Source organism: Idiotropiscis lumnitzeri, unplaced genomic scaffold (assembly GCF_059441095.1).
Source record: "Idiotropiscis lumnitzeri isolate Australia: NSW breed Sydney's pygmy pipehorse unplaced genomic scaffold, RoL_Ilum_1.0 HiC_scaffold_150, whole genome shotgun sequence".
NCBI lineage: Eukaryota > Metazoa > Chordata > Actinopteri > Syngnathiformes > Syngnathidae > Idiotropiscis > Idiotropiscis lumnitzeri.
This window is the reverse complement of record NW_028283688.1, coordinates 110,001-125,000: the sequence shown is the minus strand read 5'-3', so window position 1 is coordinate 125,000 and position 15,000 is coordinate 110,001.

The window sequence follows — 15,000 nt, the reverse complement described above, 5'->3', positions numbered from 1 at the left end:
CGGGTCATGATTGCCAATCGGTCAGTGGTTATGTGTGTGCTGCGGTGCTGCGGTGCCGGCCAACGCTCAGAGGTCGACCCGCAGGCCGAAGGAACCGTCCACCCGAACACCCCGGCGCGAGGCCGGGGCCGGCAGGGGCCCTCCGATGGCGGGTCATGATTGCCAATCGGTCAGTGGTTGTGTGTGTTGCGGTGGGGCCGGGAGGACCGCTCCTCCTGCGTCGGTCCCCGGGTCATGGGAAGTGCCGTGTGGCGGTGGTGGGGCCGGGAGGACCGCTCCTCCTGCGTCGGACCCGAGTCATAGGAAGTGCCGTGTGGCGGGGCCGGGAGGACCGCTCCTCCTGCGTCGGACCCGAGTCATAGGAAGTGCCGTGTGGCGGGGCCGGGAGGACCGCTCCTCCTGCGTCGGACCCGAGTCATAGGAAGTGCCGTGTGGCGGGGCCGGGAGGACCGCTCCTCCTGCGTCGGACCCGAGTCATAGGAAGTGCCGTGTGGCGGGGCCGGGAGGACCGCTCCTCCTGCGTCGGACCCGAGTCATAGGAAGTGCCGTGTTGCGCTGGTGGGGCCGTGCCCGCCAACAGCCTTCAGTGGTCGGATACCACGTTTGCAAGCTCCCCGCTGGAATGGGGACTTAGAAGAAATGAGGGGAAAATTCCCCCGGAGCTCCGTGCCTGAGGGCGGGCTGTGAGCCGCGCCGCGTCCGCCAACAGCCTTCCATGGTCGGACACCATTGTTCGCAAGTTGCCCGCTGGAATGGGCACATAGAAGAAATTTCGAGGATAACATCCACCAGAGCGCCAGGGCGGCCGTTATTGCAGTATGCGTCCGCCTGGCAGCTCTCTTCCGCGGGAACCATTGGGCAATTTCTTTCACGGAGGTGGACATAGAAGAATTTTTGTTTCTAAAAACGTGGTTCCTAAAAATGTGCCCCAGGTGTTTTGGAAAACCCGGGTAAACCTGGGAAGTAGGCAAATGACCCTCTGACTAGGGGTAAAAACGTTTGCCTACTGCAGCGCCCCTAATGCAATTCGGCGGAACTGCAACGCCCCTGGTCGCCTAAACGCTACCCCTGGTCGCCTAAACCTCACCCCTGGTCGCCTAAACCTCACCCCTGGTCGCCTAAAAGTCACCCCTGGTCGCCTAAATTGTCAACCCCTGGTCACCTAAATTGTCAACCCCTGGTCGCCTAAAGGGGACTTAGAAGAAATGAGGGGGCAAATTCCCCCGGAGCTCCGTGCCTGAGGGCGGGCTGTGAGCCGCGCCGCGTCCGCCAACAGCCTTCAGTGGTCGGATACAATGTATGAAAGTTCCCCGCTGGAAAGGGGACTTAGAAGAAATGAGGCAAATTTCCCCGGAGCTCCGTGCCTGAGGGCGGGCTGTGAGCCGCGCCGCGCCCGCCAACAGCCTTCAGTGGTCGGATACAATGTTTGAAAGTTCCCCGCTGGAAAGGGGACTTAGAAGAAATGAGGCAAATTTCCCCGGAGCTCCGTGCCTGAGGGCGGGCTGTGAGCCGCGCCGCGCCCGCCAACAGCCTTCAGTGGTCGGATACAATGTTTGAAAGGTCCCCGCTGGAAAGGGGACTTAGAAGAAATGAGGCAAATTTCCCCGGAGCTCCGTGCCTGAGGGCGGGCTGTGAGCCGCGCCGCGCCCGCCAACAGCCTTCAGTGGTCGGATACAATGTTTGAAAGGTCCCCGCTGGAAAGGGGACTTAGAAGAAATGAGGCAAATTTCCCCGGAGCTCCGTGCCTGAGGGCGGGCTGTGAGCCGCGCCGCGTCCGCCAACAGCCTTCAGTGGTCGGATACAATGTTTCAAAGTTCCCCGCTGGAAAGGGGACTTAGAAGAAATTTGTAAAAATTCACCCGGAGCTCCGTGCCTGAGGGCCGGCTATGAGCCGCGCCGTGCCCGCCAACAGCCTTCCACGGTCGGATACAATGTTTCAAAGTTCCCCGCTGGAAAGGGGACTTAGAAGGAATTTGTCAAATTCACCCGGAGCTCCGTGCCTGAGGGCCGGCTATGAGCCGCGCCGTGCCCGCCAACAGCCTTCCACGGTCGGATACAATGTTTGAAAGTTCCCCGCTGGAAAGGGGACTTAGAAGAAATGAGGGGGAAATTCCCCCGGAGCTCCGTGCCTGAGGGCGGGCTGTGAGCCGCGCCGCGTCCGCCAACAGCCTTCCACGGTCGGATACAATGTTTCAAAGTTCCCCGCTGGAAAGGGGACTTAGAAGAAATTTGTGAAAATTCACCCGGAGCTCCGTGCCCGAGGGCCGGCTATGAGCCGCGCCGTGCCCGCCAACAGCCTTCCACGGTCGGATACAATGTTTCAAAGTTCCCCGCTGGAAAGGGGACTTAGAAGAAATTTGTAAAAATTCACCCGGAGCTCCGTGCCCGAGGGCCGGCTATGAGCCGCGCCGTGCCCGCCAACAGCCTTCCACGGTCGGATACAATGTTTCAAAGTTCCCCGCTGGAAAGGGGACTTAGAAGGAATTTGTCAAATTCCCCCGGAGCTCCGTGCCTGAGGGCCGGCTATGAGCCGCGCCGTGCCCGCCAACAGCCTTCCACGGTCGGATACAATGTTTGAAAGTTCCCCGCTGGAAAGGGGACTTAGAAGAAATGAGGGGGAAATTCCCCCGGAGCTCCGTGCCTGAGGGCGGGCTGTGAGCCGCGCCGCGTCCGCCAACAGCCTTCCACGGTCGGATACAATGTTTCAAAGTTCCCCGCTGGAAAGGGGACTTAGAAGAAATTTGTAAAATTCACCCGGAGCTCCGTGCCCGAGGGCCGGCTATGAGCCGCGCCGCGCCCGCCAACAGCCTTCCTTTGGTCGGATACAATGTTTCAAAGTTCCCCGCTGGAAAGGGGACTTAGAAGAAATTTGTGAAAATTCACCCGGAGCTCCGTGCCCGAGGGCCGGCTATGAGCCGCGCCGTGCCCGCCAACAGCCTTCCACGGTCGGATACAATGTTTCAAAGTTCCCCGCTGGAAAGGGGACTTAGAAGAAATTTGTAAAAATTCACCCGGAGCTCCGTGCCCGAGGGCCGGCTATGAGCCCCGCCGTGCCCGCCAACAGCCTTCCACGGTCGGATACAATGTTTCAAAGTTCCCCGCTGGAAAGGGGACTTAGAAGAAATTTGTGAAAATTCACCCGGAGCTCCGTGCCTGAGGGCCGGCTATGAGCCGCGCCGTGCCCGCCAACAGCCTTCCACGGTCGGATACAATGTTTCAAAGTTCCCCGCTGGAAAGGGGACTTAGAAGAAATTTGTGAAAATTCACCCGGAGCTCCGTGCCCGAGGCCCGGCTATGAGCCGCGCCGTGCCCGCCAACAGCCTTCCACGGTCGGATACAATGTTTCAAAGTTCCCCGCTGGAAAGGGGACTTAGAAGAAATTTGTAAAAATTCACCCGGAGCTCCGTGCCCGAGGGCCGGCTATGAGCCGCGCCGTGCCCGCCAACAGCCTTCCACGGTCGGATACAATGTTTCAAAGTTCCCCGCTGGAAAGGGGACTTAGAAGAAATTTGTGAAAATTCACCCGGAGCTCCGTGCCTGAGGGCCGGCTATGAGCCGCGCCGTGCCCGCCAACAGCCTTCCACGGTCGGATACAATGTTTCAAAGTTCCCCGCTGGAAAGGGGACTTAGAAGAAATTTGTAAAAATTCACCCGGAGCTCCGTGCCCGAGGGCCGGCTATGAGCCGCGCCGTGCCCGCCAACAGCCTTCCACGGTCGGATACAATGTTTCAAAGTTCCCCGCTGGAAAGGGGACTTAGAAGAAATTTGTGAAAATTCACCCGGAGCTCCGTGCCCGAGGCCCGGCTATGAGCCGCGCCGTGCCCGCCAACAGCCTTCCACGGTCGGATACAATGTTTCAAAGTTCCCCGCTGGAAAGGGGACTTAGAAGAAATTTGTAAAAATTCACCCGGAGCTCCGTGCCCGAGGGCCGGCTATGAGCCGCGCCGTGCCCGCCAACAGCCTTCCACGGTCGGATACAATGTTTCAAAGTTCCCCGCTGGAAAGGGGACTTAGAAGAAATTTGTGAAAATTCACCCGGAGCTCCGTGCCCGAGGCCCGGCTATGAGCCGCGCCGTGCCCGCCAACAGCCTTCCACGGTCGGATACAATGTTTCAAAGTTCCCCGCTGGAAAGGGGACTTAGAAGAAATTTGTAAAAATTCACCCGGAGCTCCGTGCCCGAGGGCCGGCTATGAGCCGCGCCGTGCCCGCCAACAGCCTTCCACGGTCGGATACAATGTTTCAAAGTTCCCCGCTGGAAAGGGGACTTAGAAGGAATTTGTCAAATTCACCCGGAGCTCCGTGCCTGAGGGCCGGCTATGAGCCGCGCCGTGCCCGCCAACAGCCTTCCACGGTCGGATACAATGTTTGAAAGTTCCCCGCTGGAAAGGGGACTTAGAAGAAATGAGGGGGAAATTCCCCCGGAGCTCCGTGCCTGAGGGCGGGCTGTGAGCCGCGCCGCGTCCGCCAACAGCCTTCAGTGGTCGGATACAATGTTTGAAAGGTCCCCGCTGGAAAGGGGACTTAGAAGAAATGAGGCAAATTTCCCCGGAGCTCCGTGCCTGAGGGCGGGCTGTGAGCCGCGCCGCGTCCGCCAACAGCCTTCAGTGGTCGGATACAATGTTTGAAAGGTCCCCGCTGGAAAGGGGACTTAGAAGAAATGAGGCAAATTTCCCCGGAGCTCCGTGCCTGAGGGCGGGCTGTGAGCCGCGCCGCGTCCGCCAACAGCCTTCAGTGGTCGGATACAATGTATGAAAGTTCCCCGCTGGAAAGGGGACTTAGAAGAAATGAGGCAAATTTCCCCGGAGCTCCGTGCCTGAGGGCGGGCTGTGAGCCGCGCCGCGCCCGCCAACAGCCTTCAGTGGTCGGATACAATGTTTGAAAGTTCCCCGCTGGAAAGGGGACTTAGAAGAAATGAGGCAAATTTCCCCGGAGCTCCGTGCCTGAGGGCGGGCTGTGAGCCGCGCCGCGCCCGCCAACAGCCTTCAGTGGTCGGATACAATGTTTGAAAGGTCCCCGCTGGAAAGGGGACTTAGAAGAAATGAGGCAAATTTCCCCGGAGCTCCGTGCCTGAGGGCGGGCTGTGAGCCGCGCCGCGTCCGCCAACAGCCTTCAGTGGTCGGATACAATGTTTCAAAGTTCCCCGCTGGAAAGGGGACTTAGAAGAAATTTGTAAAAATTCACCCGGAGCTCCGTGCCTGAGGGCCGGCTATGAGCCGCGCCGTGCCCGCCAACAGCCTTCCACGGTCGGATACAATGTTTCAAAGTTCCCCGCTGGAAAGGGGACTTAGAAGGAATTTGTCAAATTCACCCGGAGCTCCGTGCCTGAGGGCCGGCTATGAGCCGCGCCGTGCCCGCCAACAGCCTTCCACGGTCGGATACAATGTTTGAAAGTTCCCCGCTGGAAAGGGGACTTAGAAGAAATGAGGGGGAAATTCCCCCGGAGCTCCGTGCCTGAGGGCGGGCTGTGAGCCGCGCCGCGTCCGCCAACAGCCTTCCACGGTCGGATACAATGTTTCAAAGTTCCCCGCTGGAAAGGGGACTTAGAAGAAATTTGTGAAAATTCACCCGGAGCTCCGTGCCCGAGGGCCGGCTATGAGCCGCGCCGTGCCCGCCAACAGCCTTCCACGGTCGGATACAATGTTTCAAAGTTCCCCGCTGGAAAGGGGACTTAGAAGAAATTTGTAAAAATTCACCCGGAGCTCCGTGCCCGAGGGCCGGCTATGAGCCGCGCCGTGCCCGCCAACAGCCTTCCACGGTCGGATACAATGTTTCAAAGTTCCCCGCTGGAAAGGGGACTTAGAAGGAATTTGTCAAATTCCCCCGGAGCTCCGTGCCTGAGGGCCGGCTATGAGCCGCGCCGTGCCCGCCAACAGCCTTCCACGGTCGGATACAATGTTTGAAAGTTCCCCGCTGGAAAGGGGACTTAGAAGAAATGAGGGGGAAATTCCCCCGGAGCTCCGTGCCTGAGGGCGGGCTGTGAGCCGCGCCGCGTCCGCCAACAGCCTTCCACGGTCGGATACAATGTTTCAAAGTTCCCCGCTGGAAAGGGGACTTAGAAGAAATTTGTAAAATTCACCCGGAGCTCCGTGCCCGAGGGCCGGCTATGAGCCGCGCCGCGCCCGCCAACAGCCTTCCTTTGGTCGGATACAATGTTTCAAAGTTCCCCGCTGGAAAGGGGACTTAGAAGAAATTTGTGAAAATTCACCCGGAGCTCCGTGCCCGAGGGCCGGCTATGAGCCGCGCCGTGCCCGCCAACAGCCTTCCACGGTCGGATACAATGTTTCAAAGTTCCCCGCTGGAAAGGGGACTTAGAAGAAATTTGTAAAAATTCACCCGGAGCTCCGTGCCCGAGGGCCGGCTATGAGCCCCGCCGTGCCCGCCAACAGCCTTCCACGGTCGGATACAATGTTTCAAAGTTCCCCGCTGGAAAGGGGACTTAGAAGAAATTTGTGAAAATTCACCCGGAGCTCCGTGCCTGAGGGCCGGCTATGAGCCGCGCCGTGCCCGCCAACAGCCTTCCACGGTCGGATACAATGTTTCAAAGTTCCCCGCTGGAAAGGGGACTTAGAAGAAATTTGTGAAAATTCACCCGGAGCTCCGTGCCCGAGGCCCGGCTATGAGCCGCGCCGTGCCCGCCAACAGCCTTCCACGGTCGGATACAATGTTTCAAAGTTCCCCGCTGGAAAGGGGACTTAGAAGAAATTTGTAAAAATTCACCCGGAGCTCCGTGCCCGAGGGCCGGCTATGAGCCGCGCCGTGCCCGCCAACAGCCTTCCACGGTCGGATACAATGTTTCAAAGTTCCCCGCTGGAAAGGGGACTTAGAAGAAATTTGTGAAAATTCACCCGGAGCTCCGTGCCTGAGGGCCGGCTATGAGCCGCGCCGTGCCCGCCAACAGCCTTCCACGGTCGGATACAATGTTTCAAAGTTCCCCGCTGGAAAGGGGACTTAGAAGAAATTTGTAAAAATTCACCCGGAGCTCCGTGCCCGAGGGCCGGCTATGAGCCGCGCCGTGCCCGCCAACAGCCTTCCACGGTCGGATACAATGTTTCAAAGTTCCCCGCTGGAAAGGGGACTTAGAAGAAATTTGTGAAAATTCACCCGGAGCTCCGTGCCCGAGGCCCGGCTATGAGCCGCGCCGTGCCCGCCAACAGCCTTCCACGGTCGGATACAATGTTTCAAAGTTCCCCGCTGGAAAGGGGACTTAGAAGAAATTTGTAAAAATTCACCCGGAGCTCCGTGCCCGAGGGCCGGCTATGAGCCGCGCCGTGCCCGCCAACAGCCTTCCACGGTCGGATACAATGTTTCAAAGTTCCCCGCTGGAAAGGGGACTTAGAAGAAATTTGTGAAAATTCACCCGGAGCTCCGTGCCCGAGGCCCGGCTATGAGCCGCGCCGTGCCCGCCAACAGCCTTCCACGGTCGGATACAATGTTTCAAAGTTCCCCGCTGGAAAGGGGACTTAGAAGAAATTTGTAAAAATTCACCCGGAGCTCCGTGCCCGAGGGCCGGCTATGAGCCGCGCCGTGCCCGCCAACAGCCTTCCACGGTCGGATACAATGTTTCAAAGTTCCCCGCTGGAAAGGGGACTTAGAAGGAATTTGTCAAATTCACCCGGAGCTCCGTGCCTGAGGGCCGGCTATGAGCCGCGCCGTGCCCGCCAACAGCCTTCCACGGTCGGATACAATGTTTGAAAGTTCCCCGCTGGAAAGGGGACTTAGAAGAAATGAGGGGGAAATTCCCCCGGAGCTCCGTGCCTGAGGGCGGGCTGTGAGCCGCGCCGCGTCCGCCAACAGCCTTCAGTGGTCGGATACAATGTTTGAAAGGTCCCCGCTGGAAAGGGGACTTAGAAGAAATGAGGCAAATTTCCCCGGAGCTCCGTGCCTGAGGGCGGGCTGTGAGCCGCGCCGCGTCCGCCAACAGCCTTCAGTGGTCGGATACAATGTTTGAAAGGTCCCCGCTGGAAAGGGGACTTAGAAGAAATGAGGCAAATTTCCCCGGAGCTCCGTGCCTGAGGGCGGGCTGTGAGCCGCGCCGCGTCCGCCAACAGCCTTCAGTGGTCGGATACAATGTATGAAAGTTCCCCGCTGGAAAGGGGACTTAGAAGAAATGAGGCAAATTTCCCCGGAGCTCCGTGCCTGAGGGCGGGCTGTGAGCCGCGCCGCGCCCGCCAACAGCCTTCAGTGGTCGGATACAATGTTTGAAAGTTCCCCGCTGGAAAGGGGACTTAGAAGAAATGAGGCAAATTTCCCCGGAGCTCCGTGCCTGAGGGCGGGCTGTGAGCCGCGCCGCGCCCGCCAACAGCCTTCAGTGGTCGGATACAATGTTTGAAAGGTCCCCGCTGGAAAGGGGACTTAGAAGAAATGAGGCAAATTTCCCCGGAGCTCCGTGCCTGAGGGCGGGCTGTGAGCCGCGCCGCGTCCGCCAACAGCCTTCAGTGGTCGGATACAATGTTTCAAAGTTCCCCGCTGGAAAGGGGACTTAGAAGAAATTTGTAAAAATTCACCCGGAGCTCCGTGCCTGAGGGCCGGCTATGAGCCGCGCCGTGCCCGCCAACAGCCTTCCACGGTCGGATACAATGTTTCAAAGTTCCCCGCTGGAAAGGGGACTTAGAAGGAATTTGTCAAATTCACCCGGAGCTCCGTGCCTGAGGGCCGGCTATGAGCCGCGCCGTGCCCGCCAACAGCCTTCCACGGTCGGATACAATGTTTGAAAGTTCCCCGCTGGAAAGGGGACTTAGAAGAAATGAGGGGGAAATTCCCCCGGAGCTCCGTGCCTGAGGGCGGGCTGTGAGCCGCGCCGCGTCCGCCAACAGCCTTCCACGGTCGGATACAATGTTTCAAAGTTCCCCGCTGGAAAGGGGACTTAGAAGAAATTTGTGAAAATTCACCCGGAGCTCCGTGCCCGAGGGCCGGCTATGAGCCGCGCCGTGCCCGCCAACAGCCTTCCACGGTCGGATACAATGTTTCAAAGTTCCCCGCTGGAAAGGGGACTTAGAAGAAATTTGTAAAAATTCACCCGGAGCTCCGTGCCCGAGGGCCGGCTATGAGCCGCGCCGTGCCCGCCAACAGCCTTCCACGGTCGGATACAATGTTTCAAAGTTCCCCGCTGGAAAGGGGACTTAGAAGGAATTTGTCAAATTCCCCCGGAGCTCCGTGCCTGAGGGCCGGCTATGAGCCGCGCCGTGCCCGCCAACAGCCTTCCACGGTCGGATACAATGTTTGAAAGTTCCCCGCTGGAAAGGGGACTTAGAAGAAATGAGGGGGAAATTCCCCCGGAGCTCCGTGCCTGAGGGCGGGCTGTGAGCCGCGCCGCGTCCGCCAACAGCCTTCCACGGTCGGATACAATGTTTCAAAGTTCCCCGCTGGAAAGGGGACTTAGAAGAAATTTGTAAAATTCACCCGGAGCTCCGTGCCCGAGGGCCGGCTATGAGCCGCGCCGCGCCCGCCAACAGCCTTCCTTTGGTCGGATACAATGTTTCAAAGTTCCCCGCTGGAAAGGGGACTTAGAAGAAATTTGTGAAAATTCACCCGGAGCTCCGTGCCCGAGGGCCGGCTATGAGCCGCGCCGTGCCCGCCAACAGCCTTCCACGGTCGGATACAATGTTTCAAAGTTCCCCGCTGGAAAGGGGACTTAGAAGAAATTTGTAAAAATTCACCCGGAGCTCCGTGCCCGAGGGCCGGCTATGAGCCCCGCCGTGCCCGCCAACAGCCTTCCACGGTCGGATACAATGTTTCAAAGTTCCCCGCTGGAAAGGGGACTTAGAAGAAATTTGTGAAAATTCACCCGGAGCTCCGTGCCTGAGGGCCGGCTATGAGCCGCGCCGTGCCCGCCAACAGCCTTCCACGGTCGGATACAATGTTTCAAAGTTCCCCGCTGGAAAGGGGACTTAGAAGAAATTTGTGAAAATTCACCCGGAGCTCCGTGCCCGAGGCCCGGCTATGAGCCGCGCCGTGCCCGCCAACAGCCTTCCACGGTCGGATACAATGTTTCAAAGTTCCCCGCTGGAAAGGGGACTTAGAAGAAATTTGTAAAAATTCACCCGGAGCTCCGTGCCCGAGGGCCGGCTATGAGCCGCGCCGTGCCCGCCAACAGCCTTCCACGGTCGGATACAATGTTTCAAAGTTCCCCGCTGGAAAGGGGACTTAGAAGAAATTTGTGAAAATTCACCCGGAGCTCCGTGCCTGAGGGCCGGCTATGAGCCGCGCCGTGCCCGCCAACAGCCTTCCACGGTCGGATACAATGTTTCAAAGTTCCCCGCTGGAAAGGGGACTTAGAAGAAATTTGTAAAAATTCACCCGGAGCTCCGTGCCCGAGGGCCGGCTATGAGCCGCGCCGTGCCCGCCAACAGCCTTCCACGGTCGGATACAATGTTTCAAAGTTCCCCGCTGGAAAGGGGACTTAGAAGAAATTTGTGAAAATTCACCCGGAGCTCCGTGCCCGAGGCCCGGCTATGAGCCGCGCCGTGCCCGCCAACAGCCTTCCACGGTCGGATACAATGTTTCAAAGTTCCCCGCTGGAAAGGGGACTTAGAAGAAATTTGTAAAAATTCACCCGGAGCTCCGTGCCCGAGGGCCGGCTATGAGCCGCGCCGTGCCCGCCAACAGCCTTCCACGGTCGGATACAATGTTTCAAAGTTCCCCGCTGGAAAGGGGACTTAGAAGAAATTTGTGAAAATTCACCCGGAGCTCCGTGCCCGAGGGCCGGCTATGAGCCGCGCCGTGCCCGCCAACAGCCTTCCACGGTCGGATACAATGTTTCAAAGTTCCCCGCTGGAAAGGGGACTTAGAAGAAATTAGGCAACTTTCCCCGGAGCTCCATGCCTGAGTGCGGGCTGTTTGCCGCGCCGTGCCCGCCAACAGCCTTCAGTGGTCGGATACAATGTTTCAAAGTTCCCCGCTGGAAAGGGGACTTAGAAGAAATTATGAATATTTTTGTTTCTAAAAACGTGATCCCTGAAAATGTGCCCCAGGTGTTTTGGAAAACCCGGGTAAACCTGGGAAGTAGGCAAATGACCCTCTGACTAGGGGGGAAGAACGTTTGCCTACTGCAGCGCCCCTAATGCAATTCGGCGGAACTGCAACGCCCCTGGTCGCCTAAACGCTACCCCTGGTCGCCTAAAAGCTACCCCTGGTCGCCTAAAAGCTACCCCTGGTCGCCTAAACGCTACCCCTGGTCGCCTAAACGCTACCCCTGGTCGCCTAAACGCTACCCCTGGTCACCTAAACGCTACCCCTGGTCGCCTAAACGCTTCCCCTGGTCACCTAAACGCTACCCCTGGTCGCCTAAACGCTTCCCCTGGTCACCTAAACGCTACCCCTGGTCGCCTAAACGCTACCCCTGGTCGCCTAACTGACCCCTCGTGTGTGGGGATCAACGTTTGCCTACTAGGGCGTCCTCCGGCGGCCTCTCGGCAGTACTGCAGGCCCATTTTAGCCGAGCCCATTGAAATGAATGGGGGAATTTTATACGTTTTTGCCTTTTTTTTCCCCCCCTCGTTCTTTTTGTATTTATTCATTTATTTCAACTTTTACCGACTCAACCGCCCTCCGGCGTGCCCTCGGCGGTCCCGCAAGCCCAATTCGGCCGAGCCCATTGAAATGAATGGGGGAATTTTATACGTTTTTGCCTTTTTTTCCCCCCCTCGTTCTTTTTGTATTTATTCATTTATTTCAACTTTTACCGACTCAACCGCCCTCCGGCGTGCCCTCGGCGGTCCCGCAAGCCCAATTCGGCCGAGCCCATTGAAATGAATGGGGGAATTTTATACGTTTTTGCCTTTTTTTCCCCCCCTCGTTCTTTTTGTATTTATTCATTTATTTCAACTTTTACCGACTCAACCGCCCTCCGGCGTGCCCTCGGCGGTCCCGCAAGCCCAATTCGGCCGAGCCCATTGAAATGAATGGGGGAATTTTATACGTTTTTGCCTTTTTTTCCCCCCCTCGTTCTTTTTGTATTTATTCATTTATTTCAACTTTTACCGACTCAACCGCCCTCCGGCGTGCCCTCGGCGGTCCCGCAAGCCCAATTCGGCCGAGCCCATTGAAATGAATGGGGGAATTTTATACGTTTTTGCCTTTTTTTCCCCCCCTCGTTCTTTTTGTATTTATTCATTTATTTCAACTTTTACCGACTCAACCGCCCTCCGGCGTGCCCTCGGCGGTCCCGCAAGCCCAATTCGGCCGAGCCCATTGAAATGAATGGGGGAATTTTATACGTTTTTGCCTTTTTTTCCCCCCCTCGTTCTTTTTGTATTTATTCATTTATTTCAACTTTTACCGACTCAACCGCCCTCCGGCGTGCCCTCGGCGGTCCCGCAAGCCCAATTCGGCCGAGCCCATTGAAATGAATGGGGGAATTTTATACGTTTTTGCCTTTTTTTCCCCCCCCTCGTTCTTTTTGTATTTATTCATTTATTTCAACTTTTACCGACTCAACCGCCCTCCGGCGTGCCCTCGGCGGTCCCGCAAGCCCAATTCGGCCGAGCCCATTGAAATGAATGGGGGAATTTTATACGTTTTTGCCTTTTTCCCCCCCCCCTCGTTCTTTTTGTATTTATTCATTTATTTCAACTTTTACCGACTCAACCGCCCTCCGGCGTGCCCTCGGCGGTCCCGCAAGCCCAATTCGGCCGAGCCCATTGAAATGAATGGGGGAATTTTATACGTTTTTGCCTTTTTTTTCCCCCCCCTCGTCCTTTTTGTATTTATTCATTTATTTCAACTTTTACCGACTCAACCGCCCTCCGGCGTGCCCTCGGCGGTCCCGCAAGCCCAATTCGGCCGAGCCCATTGAAATGAATGGGGGGATTTTATACGTTTTTGCCTTTTTTCCCCCCCTCGTTCTTTTTGTATTTATTCATTTATTTCAACTTTTACCGACTCAACCGCCCTCCGGCGTGCCCCCGGCGGTCCCGCAAGCCCAATTCGGCCGAACCCATTGAAATGAATGGGGGAATTTTATACGTTTTTGCCTTTTTTTCCCCCCCCTCGTTCTTTTTGTATTTATTCATTTATTTCAACTTTTACCGACTCAACCGCCCTCCGGCGTGCCCCCGGCGGTCCCGCAAGCCCAATTCGGCCGAACCCATTGAAATGAATGGGGGAATTTTATACGTTTTTGCCTTTTTTTTTCCCCCCCTCGTCCTTTTTGTATTTATTCATTTATTTCAACTTTTACCGACTCAACCGCCCTCCGGCGTGCCCTCGGCGGTCCCGCAAGCCCAATTCGGCCGAGCCCATTGAAATGAATGGGGGAATTTTATACGTTTTTGCCTTTTTTTTTCCCCCCTCGTCCTTTTTGTATTTATTTACTTATTTCAACCTTTACCGACTTAGGGGCCGCTTTGCACCGCCTGTGCCCGGGGAAGGTGCTCCTATTCGGGCCAAGTGTGACACACGCCCGCCCTCCTCCTCCGGAGCTTCCATTAGGGTAGACTTAGGGGCCGCTTGGCACCGCCTGTGCCCGGGGAAGGTGCTCATATTCGGCTTCACTGTCAGGCAGCATGCACTCCTCCTCCGGAGCTTCCATTTGGGCAAACTTAGGGGCCGCTTGGCACCGCCCGTGCCCGGGGAAGGTGCTCCTATTCGGGCCAAGTGTGACACACGCCCGCACTCCTCCTCCGGAGCTTCCATTTGGGCAAACTTAGGGGCCGCTTGGCACCGCCTGTGCCCGGGGAAGGTGCTCATATTCGGCTTCACTGTCACACAGCATGCACTCCTCCTCCGGAGCTTCCATAAGGGCAAACTTAGGGGCCGCTTGGCACCGCCTGTGCCCGGGGAAGGTGCTCATATTCGGCTTCACTGTCACACAGCGTGCACTCCTCCTCCGGAGCTTCCATTTGGGCAAACTTAGGGGCCGCTTGGCACCGTCTGTGCCCGGGGAAGGTGCTCATATTCGGGCCAAGTGTGACACACGCCCGCACTCCTCCTCCGGAGCTTCCATTTGGGCAAACTTAGGGGCCGCTTGGCACCGCCTGTGCCCGGGGAAGGTGCTCCTATTCGGGCCAAGTGTGACACACGCCCGCCCTCCTCCTCCGGAGCTTCCATGAGGGTAAACTTAGGGGCCGCTTGGCACCGCCCGTGCCCGGGGAAGGTGCTCATATTCGGGCTAAGTGTGACAGACGCCGGCCTATTACCCCCGGAGCGATGGAGCTGGGGGCGCTCGCTCCCCGCCCGTGCCCGGGGAAGGTGCTCCTCTCCGGCCTAAGTGTGGCAGACGCCGGCCTATTACCCCCAGAGCGATGGAGCTGGGGGGCGCTCGCTCCCCGCCCGTGCCCGGGGAAGGTGCTCCTCTCCGGGCTAAGTGTGGCAGACGCCGGCCTATTACCCCCGGGGCGATGGAGCTGGGGGGCGCTCGCTCCCTGCCTGTGCCCGGGGAAGGTGCTCATCTCCGGGCTAAGTGTGGCAGACGCCGGCCTATTACCCCCGGAGCGATGGAGCTGGGGGGCGCTCGCTCCCTGCCTGTGCCCGGGGAAGGTGCTCATCTCCGGGCTAAGTGTGGCAGACGCCGGCCTATTACCCCCGGAGCGATGGAGCTGGGGGGCGCTCGCTCCCTGCCTGTGCCCGGGGAAGGTGCTCATCTCCGGGCTAAGTGTGGCAGACGCCGGCCTATTACCCCCGGAGCGATGGAGCTGGGGGGCGCTCGCTCCCTGCCTGTGCCCGGGGAAGGTGCTCATCTCCAGCCCCAGGTCGCCTAACCCCCTTACCCCTGGTCACCTAAACCCCTTACCCCTGGTCGCCTAAACGTCTCACCCCTGGTCGCCTAAACCCCTTACCCCTGGTCACCTAAACCCCTTACCCCTGGTCGCCTAAGTGGCCCACCCCTGGTCACCTAAACGGCCCACCCCTGGTCACCTAAACATCCCACCCCTGGTCGCCTAAACCCCTTACCCCTGGTCACCTAAACGGCCCACCCCTGGTCACCTAAGTTGCCCACCCCTGGTCACCTAAACGGCCCACCCCTGGTCACCTAAGTGGCCCACCCCTGGTCGCCTAAGTGG